This window comes from Arvicanthis niloticus, chromosome 20 (assembly GCF_011762505.2).
Source record: "Arvicanthis niloticus isolate mArvNil1 chromosome 20, mArvNil1.pat.X, whole genome shotgun sequence".
In the NCBI taxonomy this organism is placed as follows: Eukaryota; Metazoa; Chordata; class Mammalia; order Rodentia; family Muridae; genus Arvicanthis; species Arvicanthis niloticus.
Genome location: NC_047677.1, coordinates 43353587 through 43367925, shown reverse-complemented (window position 1 = coordinate 43367925; position 14339 = coordinate 43353587). Strand labels below are relative to the sequence as shown.

At 52.3% G+C, this 14339-nt stretch overlaps 1 long non-coding RNA gene across 1 annotated transcript; it reads right to left on the bottom strand.

Annotated features, from left to right (window-relative positions):
- Positions 1-3542: 3542 nt before the first annotated feature.
- On the bottom strand, positions 3543-14339 carry LOC143435180 (uncharacterized). Its single transcript, XR_013105241.1, has 2 exons — positions 14110-14339; positions 3543-4894 (listed from the first exon to the last, which is right to left on the bottom strand). It is a non-coding gene; the product is annotated as an uncharacterized LOC143435180 (long non-coding RNA).

The following is a 14339-nucleotide window of genomic DNA, read 5'->3' as shown; positions in this document are numbered from 1 at the left end:
GTCAGGACTAGGGGAAGGTTCTGGACTAACAGGCCTGCCTGAGTCTAGAGCTATCAAAGCCATCGTCTTGGTTGCTTTTTCTTTGCTGTGACAAAACACTGCGAACAAGACAGCTTATCAAAGAAAGGGGTTCGGCTGGCTATGGTTTCAGACGGTCAGAGTCTGTGACGGTGGAGCAAAGGGACAGTTGAGAGCTCACATCTCGATCCACAACCACAGGTCAGGGAGAGAAAGACACACGGGGAATTGCTTGCTTAACCTCAAAGCCTGTCCCCCAGGGACACACCTCCTTCAAAGGATCCCACACCTCCTAATGCTTTCCAAAAGTTTCACCAGCTGGGCACCAAGTATTTAAATATCTGAGCGTACAAGGGAGGCGTTGTCATTCAAAATCACCAAAGCTGTACAGCTGAAGAGTTGAGTGGACCTGAAACACTTGCCCTCCCTTGCTGTGTGGAAACATTATATCCATTCTCCTACCCCAGAACAGGACCACAACCTGGAGTGTGGTGATGCTGCGGGCTGCACCAGGGTTAGGGCATGGCACGGCAGATCAGCATCCCCCTGCAATAGTGGGACTTCCTGATTTCCCACCAAGGGAGGTATGGAAGGAGGTGGCTTATCCACACTGACAGGCTACACTTGTGCTACAGAACTGGCCGAGTTTCCCCATTCCTCCAATCTTTTTGAGCTCCACCCTGTCCCTCCAGGTGTCTGAGCTCCATAGTGAACCCATGGCTGGATCAGCAAAGAACCCTTGATCATTCATCAAGAACCACACTATTCTCCCAAGTTTGCTGTTTTCTGGGGTGGCTTCATTTTCAGCAGAAATGACCCAGGAACCCTAGGAATAGGGCCCTCCTTGAACTTGGGGAATCCCGGTGATTCTACTGCCCATCCAGGAAAACTCGAGGCAACATGAGATGTTTGGACTTGGGGGAGCACGCCCAACTCCTTGACAATTGCTTTGGCCAGTGAAATAGCCTGGGTGCTAGTTGGGCTTGATGCCCTGTGACCTCCCCATGTCACATGGGCATCCTGAGGGTAACAATATAACCCATTATACTCCCCATAAGAAGAGAAAGCCAGGTCACTCAAAAGAAAATGGGGTGGGGTGTGTCGGGAAGGTAATGGTTACTAGGGTCCCAAAGTGCTAAAGTTGACCCCTGACCTTACTTATAGAGGTTTCTCCAGGGTCTCTGAATTCCCTAAGGTTTCCTCCAAGGAGACACCTCCATCTTCCTGTGTTGGATCCCATGCTACAGCCAGGACTGGGAGCATGTGTGGGGCAGGACTCAAATAGACTTTTGAGGCCTGGGGGCCACTGATTCCTCCAGTCCTACAGGTAGAATATCTTATTTGAAGCTGCACATCTGAACCCCTTCCTTGAAGTGGCTACATGATGGGGGCCCGGGAGGGACACAAGTACGGAGTCCACACCCTAAGGATCTTTCACCTCAAGCTGGAGGATGCCGTGTCCTTGGTCACCACGTGACCCCAGGCATGTGAATTTTCTAAAACTGTCCTCTTCCCTCGAGTTCCCACCGGTTTTAGGACCAACATCCACGCATGTTTGACGTGAATGGAAACTCTGCCTTGTGACTCGTCGGGTGGCTCGTGGGGGGATGGGGGGGTGGGAGGTGGGGGTGGGGAGAGCATGTGATGATCTGGAGGGCCGGGTCAGGTTGCCTCACTGCAAGCAGGGGTGGGAGGGGCCTCCCAAGTACAGTACTCAAACTGGCTGACCTGGTGCTCTGGGCTTTTGAGTAAAGCGAAGGCATAGTAGCAGGAGAATCCTCTTGGCAGCCAACTTGGGGGGGGGGGGGTCAGCCTTCAGCTGGCCCTGCTTGCTGGGTGGGAGGGACTCTAGAATTCCAGGCATTTGGCATAAAGCAGCTGCAGGGACAGGCTGTGCACATACACACACACACACACACACACACACACACACACACACACACAGACTCTGCTAATGTCTGCCTGGCAGCTCAGCTGCTCATGAACCTGGGAAAGGCTCAGGGTCCTCAGAGAGATCTGAGGAGGAAGGGGCATGCTTGCCAGACTTCGGGTCTGCCTTCTCCTTTGTGGTTTCTTTTCATCCTGGGTTTCTGTGTTTTCTGGGCCTCATGGTGGGGTGCAGAGCTGTTTTCTGTGGGTTCTTAGCAAATATTTACCAAGTCCTCTTCTTCCTCGGCTTCCTCCTCCTCTTCTTCCAAATCCTTTATTAACCCTTTACTAGCATGGCCAGTAGAAGCCTTGACCTTTCTGGGGTGCATGTCTCCAAGGAAAGGAAGAGAAGGGGATTGCAGAAGAGATTGTCTCACCATGGCCATGAAAGGTTTCTGGCGCTGGTCCCTGGGAGCCATGGTCAAGGCCCTCCTACACTGGCTGACAGGCACCTGCTACCTGTTGAGCTAGAGGCAGCTGCATGGCTAAGACCAGAGCCCAGGGCAGGTGCTGTCTGTTCCTGGCTGTGGAGGCTGCAGCTTGAACCTGCAGGAACCCAGTGCTGATTGGGGAGGGATACAGGCTCTGATGCACTTTGATGCTGAAACTAAAGGCGGTTCCCAGGAGAATATACAGCTTCAAGTTGCAGAGGAGGTCAGATGTATCTTCTTGGAGATGCTGTTGCCAAGCAGAGCAAGACAGAGGAGCTGAAGCTGGGGATAGCTCACGTGCTAGAGGGCTTTCCCAGGATGCTTCAGGCCCAGTCCCCAGGAAAACAAAAACAAACAAACAAAACACTGGGCAGGCAATTTGAAAGGTGGGGCTTAAGGACACTAATGGTTAGAGTCCTCCGTGATGACAAAGTGTCTTTGGTTCCTGGGGGCTGTAGAAAAGTCTTGTGCGTATTCTTTGACACTCGCCCTTCCCCTGAAACAGCTTTTCTCATAGCTGGACTTCAGAGTCCAGGCCTGTTTGGAGCCCTCCTGAGGGTTGCGCAGCCTAGGTTGGATACATGGTGGTCACAGCAGAACCTGTGCTATCTATCAACATCCCCTCTTTGTCCCATGAGCTTGTCACACCCCTCGATTAACTATTAGGGGCATGGTCTAAAAGTGGGGTTGCTGTTGGGTTAAATGGGGGTCCCACATCCACTCCACCACGGGGCCAGGGCCGCTGCTCAGGGAGGCAGGAAATGGGAAGTTTGACTGCTCTCACCCCACAGACGTGTTCCAGGGGTGGGGGAGCACAGTCTGAGGTCCTGGGGACAGCCGGAGCTGGCTCAAGTGTCCCTGGGCCAGCAGGGTGGCCTGGGACTGTCTGGTTCTCAGGCTCTTGGGCACCCAGCTGCCGCTGGAAGCTGTGGAAGAGCTGAGAATGAAGTGGGGGCCCACAGGCTGGACTGGCCCACAGCCAAAGAGAGGGTCCTGCGGGGATGAGAGTTCTTGGCTTGATCGCGGTGGTCAGCTGGCTTGGGTTGGTGGTCGCTGTGGCTGGAACTGCAGAGAGGTCTTCTGCGGGAGATTAGACATGGCTCTTTAGGCAAAGGCCTATTCCGTTGTTCCCCACGGTGGATCTCAATGAAAAGAAACAGTCCGTGGTCTTAAGACGTTTATTTTCATGGCGGAAAGTAGATGAGAAAACCATACCCACCTTTTTCAGGATGGGCCTGAGGTTAAATACCTTTTGCAGGGAGGATTGTCTGGGAAGGAAAGCTTAATTGACTAAAACCTTCTGGCCTTTAGGTACCTCATTAAAATAGAGATCTGTTTTGAGACTACGTGGCCTATGGTCATGTCCTCTACCTGTGGAGGGGCTAGGAGCATTGCCCTTATGTGACTGAAGGACACAGATCTATGGAGGGCTGCAGCCTCGTGTCAGGAGCCTGGAGTCTGGGAGTGTGGAGGAATGCCTGTGGTCCTTCAGGGTCACCTGGGGTCCCTCGGGGTCACTGGGGGCCCCTCGGGATCACTTGGGATCACTGGGGTTTCCAGCCTGTGCTCGACCCCAAACCAGGCTGCCTTTTGAGGTCCTACAGGGTGCTTCTGTGGTCAAGGTCCTAGAAGCAGTAAGGAAAATGGATGGCAGCCTCCTTTAAGCCGACACCAATGTGGGAACCCCCACCTAAAATCACAGAAGATAAAAAGGTGCTGGTGTGTGTGTATACATGTGTGTGTGTGTGTGTGTGGTGTATGCTCTATGGTATACATGTGTGTGTGTGCTCTTGTATGCTTATGACTCCTTTGTGTATGTGTTAAAATGGATGGGCTGTTTGTGTACATGGTGTGTGGTGTGTGAGTGTGTTTGTGTGAGTGTAAGTGTGTGTGTTTTCAAGAGCATGTTAGAGCATGCTGCCTGTGGGTATATACATGGTATTATGTGCCATAAACAGGGGAACTGTGTCATGCATGACTGTGTGTGGTATTAATAAGTTCGCATGCGTTAGGCACTTGAGGGTGTGTGTGTGTGTGTGTCACATGTATGGTGAATGATTCTGTGCATGTTCTATGTCCACATGTGCTTGTGTGAGTGTGTTATGTGCCCGTGCAGTATGTATGCAGTGTAGTGACACATGTGTGCTTATGGTCAAGTGTCATTTCAGGAGTGACAGAGGAGCTAGAAGAGCTGGGAATCTGGCTCAATTTGACTGGCACACTCCTGGACCAATCCTCAGGGGGGCGGGGAAAGAGAAATAAATAAATAAATAAAGAGCAATGGAGCGAACTCATGCGTAAACCATATAGGGTCAGACTGCTCGGTTTTGTAAGTTTAGACTGAATCCACGCACCTGTTCTCTGACAGGATGCAGAGAGCATGTGCTTAGAGGCCAGGCAGCTATGGGGGTGTGGCCAGCAGTCAGCAGCTTCCCTCCTGGGGCGTTAGTGTGTCTCTTCTCCCAGTGCCAGCCATGGTTCTCACTGACAGGGAGGAGGGGTGGCTTCCTGGAGACCTGAGAAGGAAAGAGAAAACTTCATCTGGATGAGCAGATTCCCGGGAAGAGGAAGGGAGAGAAACCGTGGGCCGCAGCACTAGCTCCCAGAATCAAACTTCCCCTGGGTGGCCTGCAAGGGCCTTGGGAAATGAGTGACCCAGGCAAGGAAGGGTCAGTGAAAGGCACTGGAGCCTGCCGTGGGATGCATGACCTGTGGCCAGCCATCCAAAGAGAACTAAGATGTATGTCAGTGTGGGTAAACAGTCACTGAGTGGTGACTTTAATGGCTAGTAGGGCTCATCCTTGCTGGTGGTGATTTCCTGAGCCTGGTGACATTACTCAACAGCCCAGTGTAGACAGAGGGAACTCAGGGTTTACCTAGTGTTCAAGAGAAAACTACCCCTGAATGGCTGAGACAGGTCCCTGAGCAGTAGGGCTAAGAGCCAAGCAGGGGACTGTTGGATAATCTGTCTCTTCCTTGGGCTCCATGTCCCCAGGTATTTGACCAGCAGTTGGGTTCTTGGTTTCTCAGACATCACCCCTCAGTGCTCCTGAGTGGCCCACAGAGGTGCCAGGGCCGTGGGGTCCCCATCCCCTCCAGAGATAATTTCATTACCTGCCATGGTGATGTCATCACCATGACCACCACCAAAAGTAAGAATATGGATGCCATTGCTGTCATTTCCCTCTCAGCACCACCATGACCATGACTAACATCAGCAATGCTACCATCAGCACCAAAACCAATGTAATGACCGCCATCACGAACACCATCACCACGACCAACATCAGCAACGCCACCATCAGCACCAAAACCAATGTAATGACCACCATCACGAACACCATCACCATGACCATGACCGACATCAACCACATCACCGTCACCACCAAAACCAATGTAATGACCACCATCATGAACACCATCACCACGACCATGACCGACATCACCGTCACCACCAAAACCAATGTAATGACCGCCATCACGAACACCATCACCATGACCAACATCAGCAACGCCACCATCAGCACCAAAACCAATGTAATGACCACCATCACGAACACCATCACCATGACCATGACCGACATCAACCACATCACCGTCACCACCAAAACCAATGTAATGAGCACCATCACGAACACCATCACCACGACCATGACCGACATCAGCCATATCACCATCACCAACCAAAACCAATGTAATGACCGCCATCACGAACACCATCACCATGACCAACATCAGCAACGTCACCATCAGCACCAAAACCAATGTAATGACCACCATCATGAACACCATCACCACGACCATGACCGACATCAGCCATATCACCATCATTACCAAAACCAATGTAATGACTGCCATCACTATCATACCACCGTTACCAGCACCATCACCACTATTAGCAGCACCATATCATCACTGTCCTCCATTGTACCATTGCCAACATCAACATCATCGGCATCACGACCACCAAACCTAAGAACATGACTAACCCTCGCCATCCCCAGAGACCACTAGTATCATCACGAGCATCATCATGACCGCCAGACCTAGGAACACGACCACCATGACCATTACCACCACTGTCACCACCGCAAATACCACGGCCAACAAAACCACGGCCAGGGCCATCATCACCATCCCCACCACAACTGCGATCCACAGTCACGAAAGCAACGGGGAAACAACTGGATTTTTGCTGTTTCTCTCTGTCCTCCTTTGTGTTATCTATGTCATGCATTAGAAAACTCCCGGCCAGGTAGGCCGGTATCACACCAGACCCCTCCCCTTTGGGCTTCGGTTGGGATTTCAGCCATTCGGATGCAGGGAAGAGTATCAGAGGCGGGAATGACAGATGATGGAAGTCTATCCTCCCTAAACTGCTCCTGCTTTGCTGCAATCCTTCCTGGAGAAGACCCTCGAGGTCCTCCTCCTCCCATGGCTCAGCCCTTACTTGGCCATACCTTTCCCTCCTTTGCCCTTTGACCTTAGGTGTGACCCCCCCCCCCAACTCTCACATATCCCCTTGATGTCCTTGGAGAGGTAGTTTCTCCACAGCTTGCCACCCATTTGTGTAGCTTGGCTCATGAGTCACTCTCTTAAGCCGCTCTCTCTGCCTGGGCTGCCCGTTCACATCCACTCTTGGAATGGCACCAGTCCCGTAGAGCTTCAGAAACAGCAGTGACAGACCCAGCAGCTCCCGTGCAAGACTGGCAACCCTCTCAGCCCCCGGTGGCACATATGCGGCCTGTGGAATGTCTCACAGGTTTGGCAGGAAGTGAGGCCTCAGGCAGATGAGGTGGCAAGAAGGGCCCACCCTCCACTGTAGTTATACCCTACAAAGGCATTTCCTGGTCTGGCACCATGAGGGGCTGCAGGAGTTTGGTGTCTGAGGCCTTGTGGGAGGAGCAGAGAGGAACCTCTCTCTGCCTTTTACCTCAGGACAGAAACAGGACCTCCTGTCCTTGGGCCTTCAACAGCTTTCCATCAGCGCCGCCCTCCCCGCCCTCCTTCCTGCTTTCCTTCCCTGCCCTTCCTGTACCCCCACCCAGTTCTCTTCTCACAAAAGTAGCTGCCTTGTTTCCTCCCTCCCTCCCAACGTGATCCTGGCCCGGGGGACAGGCCTAGAGCCCCCACTGCTTGGAAGCCAGAAGCCTCGGCTCCTGAAGTCAGTGACTGTGACCTTCCAAAGAAATAGAACAAAAAGGGAGCCAGCAAGACTCTGGGCTGGCCTCTTCAGTCCTGGAATCCAGGATAGGAGGCCGAGGGAGGCCGAGGGAAGCCTCGTTCCCAGGAGCGTCTGTAGGGGCCAGCACCCTAACACGCATGAGGAGGATTTTGTCCTGGTTGTCCAGTCTCTTGAGTAACAGCATCAGCAGACCCCTGGTCTTGGGGGTGTTTTCTGAGCCACGGTGCAGGTTGACTCCCTGGGACTGGCTGGAGATGAAATGCTGACTTCCGGATGGTTCACTGCAGCTCTTCCGTCTATGAGGCTCTAACTGTTCCCAGGTCCCTGGAGGACCCCACTGCTTTCTAGACTTTGACCCTTGTCACGATGGCAAATTCTACTACTCATAGTCATCTCTTGGCCACCTCCTTTTCTCCTCTCTTTAATCTTTTCCACATCGACAACAGCATCTGCAATCCAAGCACCTGCTGGCCACCAGGTTGTCAGCTCCACCTGGGGCAGGTCACCCAGGCCAGCCACAGTCTTCTCCCAAGCACCATCTCCCTATAACGTCACCAATGGTGTAGCCATGAAGGAACTGGCCCTCAGCCAGTGCCTCTGTTGGTCTCCTGTGGGTCTGAGCCCTCTGGCATGCGATGCTGGTGACATTAACCACACAGGATGAAGAGCCACGCGGTCACCCTACCAGCGGACAGGGAAGCTGGGAGCCAGCCTTGGCTTCTGTGGAGTAGGGTGGGGACCTGCTGCCTTCACAAAGGCCTTTTTTTAAAAAAACCAGTGGGAGGATGCTGTTGCTGGCCTGCCAGGCCCTGTGGGACCCACCCAAACAAACACAATGGATGGCTTGTGCCTCTGGCCACCTGATCCTCCTGGGCCCCAGGCCTGGCGCCACGGACAAGGTGAAAGCGGAAGAAAGGGTCAATCAAGGAACTCGATGTCACTGTCAAGGCACACACAGGTGACAAGTCCAGAGTCCCCAAGAGGAGCCAAGTGTGGTTGGCAGAATGGTCCCCCAAAGATGGCTGTTCCGTTTCATAAAGCCATTCTCTCTCTCTCTCTCTCTCTCTCTCTCTCTCTCTCTCTCTCTCTCTCTGTGTCTATACAGGGAAGAAAGGTTGAGTGTGGGTGAGGTAGGAGGATTAACTAGCTTGTCCATGAAGGTTTGGGGTGCACACAAGCTCTGCTAGGTGGGAAGAGGGAGAGGAGGGTTCAGTGTTAGAGAGATGGGCTGCCTACAGTTGGCTCTGCCCTCCTAAGATGAATGAAGGGGTATGGGACCTCCCAAAGCTTGGAGGCATGGAGACAGTCTCCCTGGAGCCTTGTAACACCTCAACCTTAATTGATGGAATCTGGGTCAGACCCTGACACCCCCCACCTCCAGAACCACTGGGAGATAAATCTGGGCTTTGGTCCTTCAGGCTTGCGAGCCTTTGCCACAGCAAGAACAGGAAATTCAAGCACATGCAATGACCTCTCTGTTCTAGAGATCTTCCACAGGTATGGGGCCAGCCACCTGAATCTGGAGTTGTCCAGTTGGTGATCAAGAATGTGAGACCCCCTCCTGCAAAGAACTGGATCAATGAGTGAAGCTATGTACGTGGGGCTGATCACAAGACAGCCTCAGTGAAGGCCAGGACCCTCATTTCAGACAGAAAGCTGAAACAGTCAGGATACTGACTCAGTTGGTCCATTTGTGTGGGTGTGGTGAGGGTTCTGTAGGCTTCAAAGGAGGCTGCAGGATGAACAGGTATGGGGTAGGGAGGGAGGTAAAGAATTCTTAGGGATGGGGGGGGCGTAACCCAGTGTCTTTTGGCGTAAGCATGTGGCCATAACTAGGGCTATCTGGCTTTGCCCTTACCTCAAGGGGCTTACAGGTGGGTGGAGACATTGATTCCACCAACCCTAGGCTTTGGAAAGCTGGGATGGATAGCATCCCCCGACAACCCATGTGATGGTTTGTATATGCTCTGCCCAGGGAATGGCACAATTAGAAGGTGTGGCCTTGTTGGCCTAGATGTGTCACCGTGGGCGTGGGCTTTAAGACCCTCATCCTAGCTGCCTGGAAGTCAGTCTTCTCCTAGCAGCCTTCAGATGAAGATGTAGAACTCTCTGCTCCTCCTGCACCATGCCTGCCTGGATGCTGCCATGCTCCCACCTTGATGATAATGAACTGAACCTCTGAACCTGTAAGCCAGCCCCAATTAAATGCTGTCTTTTATAAGACTTGTCTTGGTCATGGTATCTGTTCATAGCAGTAAAATCCTCACTAAGACAGCCCCACACCCACCACAATAAAAATGTATTTCAGTGGGAGCAGGGGGCCTGGCCCTGAACTCCAACCTGGAGTTCAGGTTCCTAGTAAGTAAGCCCCAATTAAATGTTTTTCTTTATAAGAGTTGCCTTGGGCATAGTGTCTCCTCACTGCAATAGAGCATTGACTAAGACACATCCCTCTGAAGGTCTTGTCAGAGAAAGCAACAGCTCCAGAACTTGGGAGAACACTAACTAAAGAGTGACCTCTGGGGGAGGGGTCAGGGAAGTTCTGATCGCCTTGTCTCCTCCAGCATCCTTTCAAATGGCCACTCTGCATAGTCCTCCGTGGTCTGTGCCTCTCACTCTGCCAACAGCCTGAAGTATCAACATCCTCTCCTCTGATGCCTGGGCGGGGTGGAGTAGTACGAGAAGTTCTCAGCTAGCTATCCTTATGCTGTGTGAGGCAGCCTGTCTGAGGGAATGGCAGCTGACTGGAGAGGACTGTGGCCCCGAACACTGTGCCAGTTCACTGTGGGAGCCCCCCACCAGCTGACCAAGCCAGTTCAGTCAGTCAACAAGATTCTCCAGGGCAGGAGCGAGGATTAAAAAGAAAAAAGACTGGCTAGAGAGTTGGCTCAGTGGCTAAGAGCACTGACTGCTCTTCCAGAGGTCCTGAGTTCAATTCCCAGCAACCACATGGTGGCTCACAACCATCTGTAAAGGGATCCGATGCCCTCTTCTAGTGTGTGTCTGAAGATAGCTGCAGTGTACTCACACACATTAAATAAATAAATAAATAAACAAATAAGTCTTTAAAAAGTGGTGGCACATGCCTTTAATCCCAGCATTTGGGAGGCAGAGGCAGGCAGATTTCTGAGTTTGAGGCCAGCCTGGTCTACAGAGTGAGTTCCAGGACAGCCAGGGCTACACATTGTAGCATGACCCCAGCCAGTTCTGAGGCTGAAGCGGGTTAATTTTTTTCCCCAATCTGCTTTTATACCATTTTAATTACATGCAAGTAAATAAGGTCAGTTCTAGGTTGAAGAACAAGCAAGACACTAGATACAAATAGTCAAGGAGCAAGCAAGGCAATAAACAAAGTCCGGAGATTACTGCCACGATCACTGTTTCTAAGGCCTTATCGGGATGACCAAGATATCTGAGCCTACTTCCCTGTCCTAGCCCAAAGTCATATTCTTGCCTGAAGCCTACTTCTTTGTTCTAGCTCAAAATCCTATTCCTCCCGGAACTTATTTCCCGGTTCTAGCCTAAAATTAGATTCCTGCCTAAGTTTCCTTGTCCTGGCCCAATGTCAGATTCCTGCCAAGCAGTCCCCAAAGCTCTCCACATCAGCCATACATAGAGAGATTCTATTTCATCCTGTCAAGTGAATCCTGCTGCAGACAGAGGTTAAATAGGGGATTATGGTCCTGGAGGGTATGTGGTGAGGTCTCCTCACCTAGACCTACTATGTTGCCATGGGGGAGCCCTGTCCCTTTGGGGGTCCACCACCTAAGAGCTTCAGGCTCTTTCTATAAGAAGAATGAGTCTAAATACCTACAGAACTGCTCAGCAAGTCCATTCTTTCTGATCTTTCTGAGCTGCCATCTTGGGGAAAGAGTGAATGTATGAGGCCACAGCTTGAGGCACTCACGGATGTGGTTCTCCGTGGAATCAGTGAGGTCTGAGGCTACCCAAGGGCTTTGTTCAAGAGCCATCCCTGTTTAAGCGTTGATGGGATGAAAAGAAAAATGCATTTCAACGGGCGCTGGGGCTCAGGTCGTAGACTCCAGCCTGGAGGCTCTCTGGAGAGAAGGGTCTTGGAACTCAGTAAGCTGCAGACAAAGTCACAGCGTGGGAGGGACACTGTGCAGGCTGAATGTCTCCCAGAGCTGCAAGCAGGCAGGTGTTTTGCCTCACCGTGATCCTGTGTCCAGGGCAGCGATGGGTGCCGGTGGGTGCTGGATACACAGGGCAGCAGAACCTCGTCCAGAGGCTCTCACTGTCTGGCCCTTCGTCACTCTGCCCACCTGCTCAAATACACAAGGCAGGTTTGGAACCTTGGGACTCTAGAAAGGATGGCCCTGCCTCTGCTTGAGACTCCCTTCTTCCCAGGTTGGCAGAAGTACCATCTGTCCCACTGCCCCGTCCTTCCTTTCAATTGGCCCCACGGCTCATGTCATGGGTGTCTTAGGGTTTTCAGGGCTAAGAACCACTTCCCAGGTGTCCAGGAGCATGGGGATAACAGCATGTTCATCTGCCAATTTATCACCAGCCAGGGACATTCCTTCACCTCAGTCAAGGGGCCTTTGAGAGCCATGCCCATTTCAAGAAGAGAAGCCAGGCAGGTGGGGACCTCTCCCCCCCACCCCCCGCATTCACTTCCCTGAGTGGTAGGTAGTCCATCTGATGATCTCCTGAAAGCCATAGATTCTCTCTGAAGCCAGCACCCCAAAGGCTGGAGTCAAGCCTGGCTTCTTGGAAGCTCTAAGACTCGGAGAACTGGGACTAAGCTCCAGGCTTTCCCATCTTGGTGGACAGTTGGTGTGTGTGTTACTATTTGTGGGCAGGGATTCTTCTTACTTCTTCCTCATGGGTCACCTTCCTGCTCTCAGAAAGTCTGTGCCACATGTCACCTATAGCAGCCTGACCTATTGAGACCTCAGAGGCTTCACATCTGTAGTCAGGACACTGACCCCAGCAGAAATAGATGGGAAAGAGAGAGTGGGGGGAATCTGTCATCCATCTGGACAAGAAGACTTTCGGTCCCTTCTGACTCTGTGTGGCCTGGCCTGTGACCTAAGTGACTGGCCACACATACTGGCTCTGCCAGCCTCAGAGCCCTGGCATGTCACAAGGCCTCCTTGGCATCTGACGCATAGCTCTCTCCCTAGTGGCTAGAGGTCAGGGTCATGCCAGGCTGGGTGGCCACATACAGCTACAGACCAGGAGGAATCAGACAGCCAGTGGCTGGTGGTCAGCCACATGTCTGTGAGGTGAACCAGTGCAGAGGTCACAGGGCTGGTAAGTGGTGGGTCAGGCTGAGAATCAGATCACAAAAGAAGAGTCCCCTCAATCTGGAGGTGCTCAGTGATGCCGAGGAGACCCCCATTCTACCCCAACACAGACAGAACATCAAGGACACATGACCTAGGTTGTAGTCCTGGCTGTGTCTCACTCAACGAAGTCTCTGTTTCCTTATCTGTTCACCCAGTTGGGTCAGTTAGAGAAAGTTGGTTGACATAGGGAGGACTTTCCTGCAAATCCCTAAGGGATTGAGTGGTAGCCACCCGTCTGTCCATGGGGGACCTGTGAGTGGGACTATACTTGGAAGAAGCTATGCACAGGGCGAGGCTATAAAGATGGGCTAGCCTTGGATTAGGCTAGGTCTTAAAGGCAACCACTGTAATTACGACCATCCATGAAAAAGGAGATGCCAGCCCAGTCGAATGGGGCGACCAGGTGATGAGGCAGGGTCCAGGGAGTTTTATAGCACCAGGGGTCTGGAGAAGCCAGTTACCAGCTGCCCTCAGACCTTTGGACAGCTGCCTGACCACACCTCAACCTTGGACTTCTGACCTCCAGATCTCCTAGACAGTGAATGTCTGTGGTTTAAGCCACCCAGTCTTCTGTGCTTTGCTTGGTTGGCCGCAGGAAACAAATAGACTAAGATGCTCCAAGTTAGGGACCCATGGGTGACTCAGCACTCAGCCTCTCAGCCACACAGAACGAGGCTAGGAAGCATGGTGGGGTGGGCAAGGGAAGGTCCCAGACACTCAGAAATAGGATCCACACAGTTGCTAGGTGGGGAGGGAACATAGTGTGGCCTGGCGGTCTCCAGACCACAGTTCCATTCGAATCAGACACTGTCTGTCACACACTGTCTGTCACCACCCCAGGCTCTAGTGCCAGCTTCCTGTCTCCTTGGCTGATAGATCCTGGGCACAAGATCTGAACTCTCAAGGTAAACCTTTTGAGTGCTTTCCTGTGGGCCTAACCCTGCCCCCCCTCCCCCCAACCTGGCTGATTTGGGGTTTCTGGAAACCTCCTTTTCCTGGATTCTTGGATTCCAGGGAGAGAATCCGGTTAAAGAGCTCCCTTGGGGAGTGAGAGAAGGAAAAAAAAAGAAAAAAAGACGGGTCACAGAGTGCTAAGAAGCCTTCAGCAAGATGCAAAGAGCCCAGGTCACCTTCACAGTGGATGCCCGGTCCCCTCACTTTGCTAAGCTAGCAGGGCAACTACTATCTGACCACAAGTCCATTGCAGTCACAACTGCCCCTCCCCCGACCTTACCCTCATCCCAGTACTCAGTGAGGGGTGCAGAGGCCGTGGGTACAGTAAAGCTTTGGTGCTGGGAGCTCTGAGAGACCGCAGTATCATCTTCAGAGTGTTTTCCTCAGGGTGGGGAAACATCTGTGCAGGTGAACCGAGGTACAGCTTGCTCAGTGAGGGTGTCTTGGCTAAGAAGCATGAGCTGCTTGTAGACACTAGCAGAAGGGATATGGGCAGCTCCATCAGAGGTA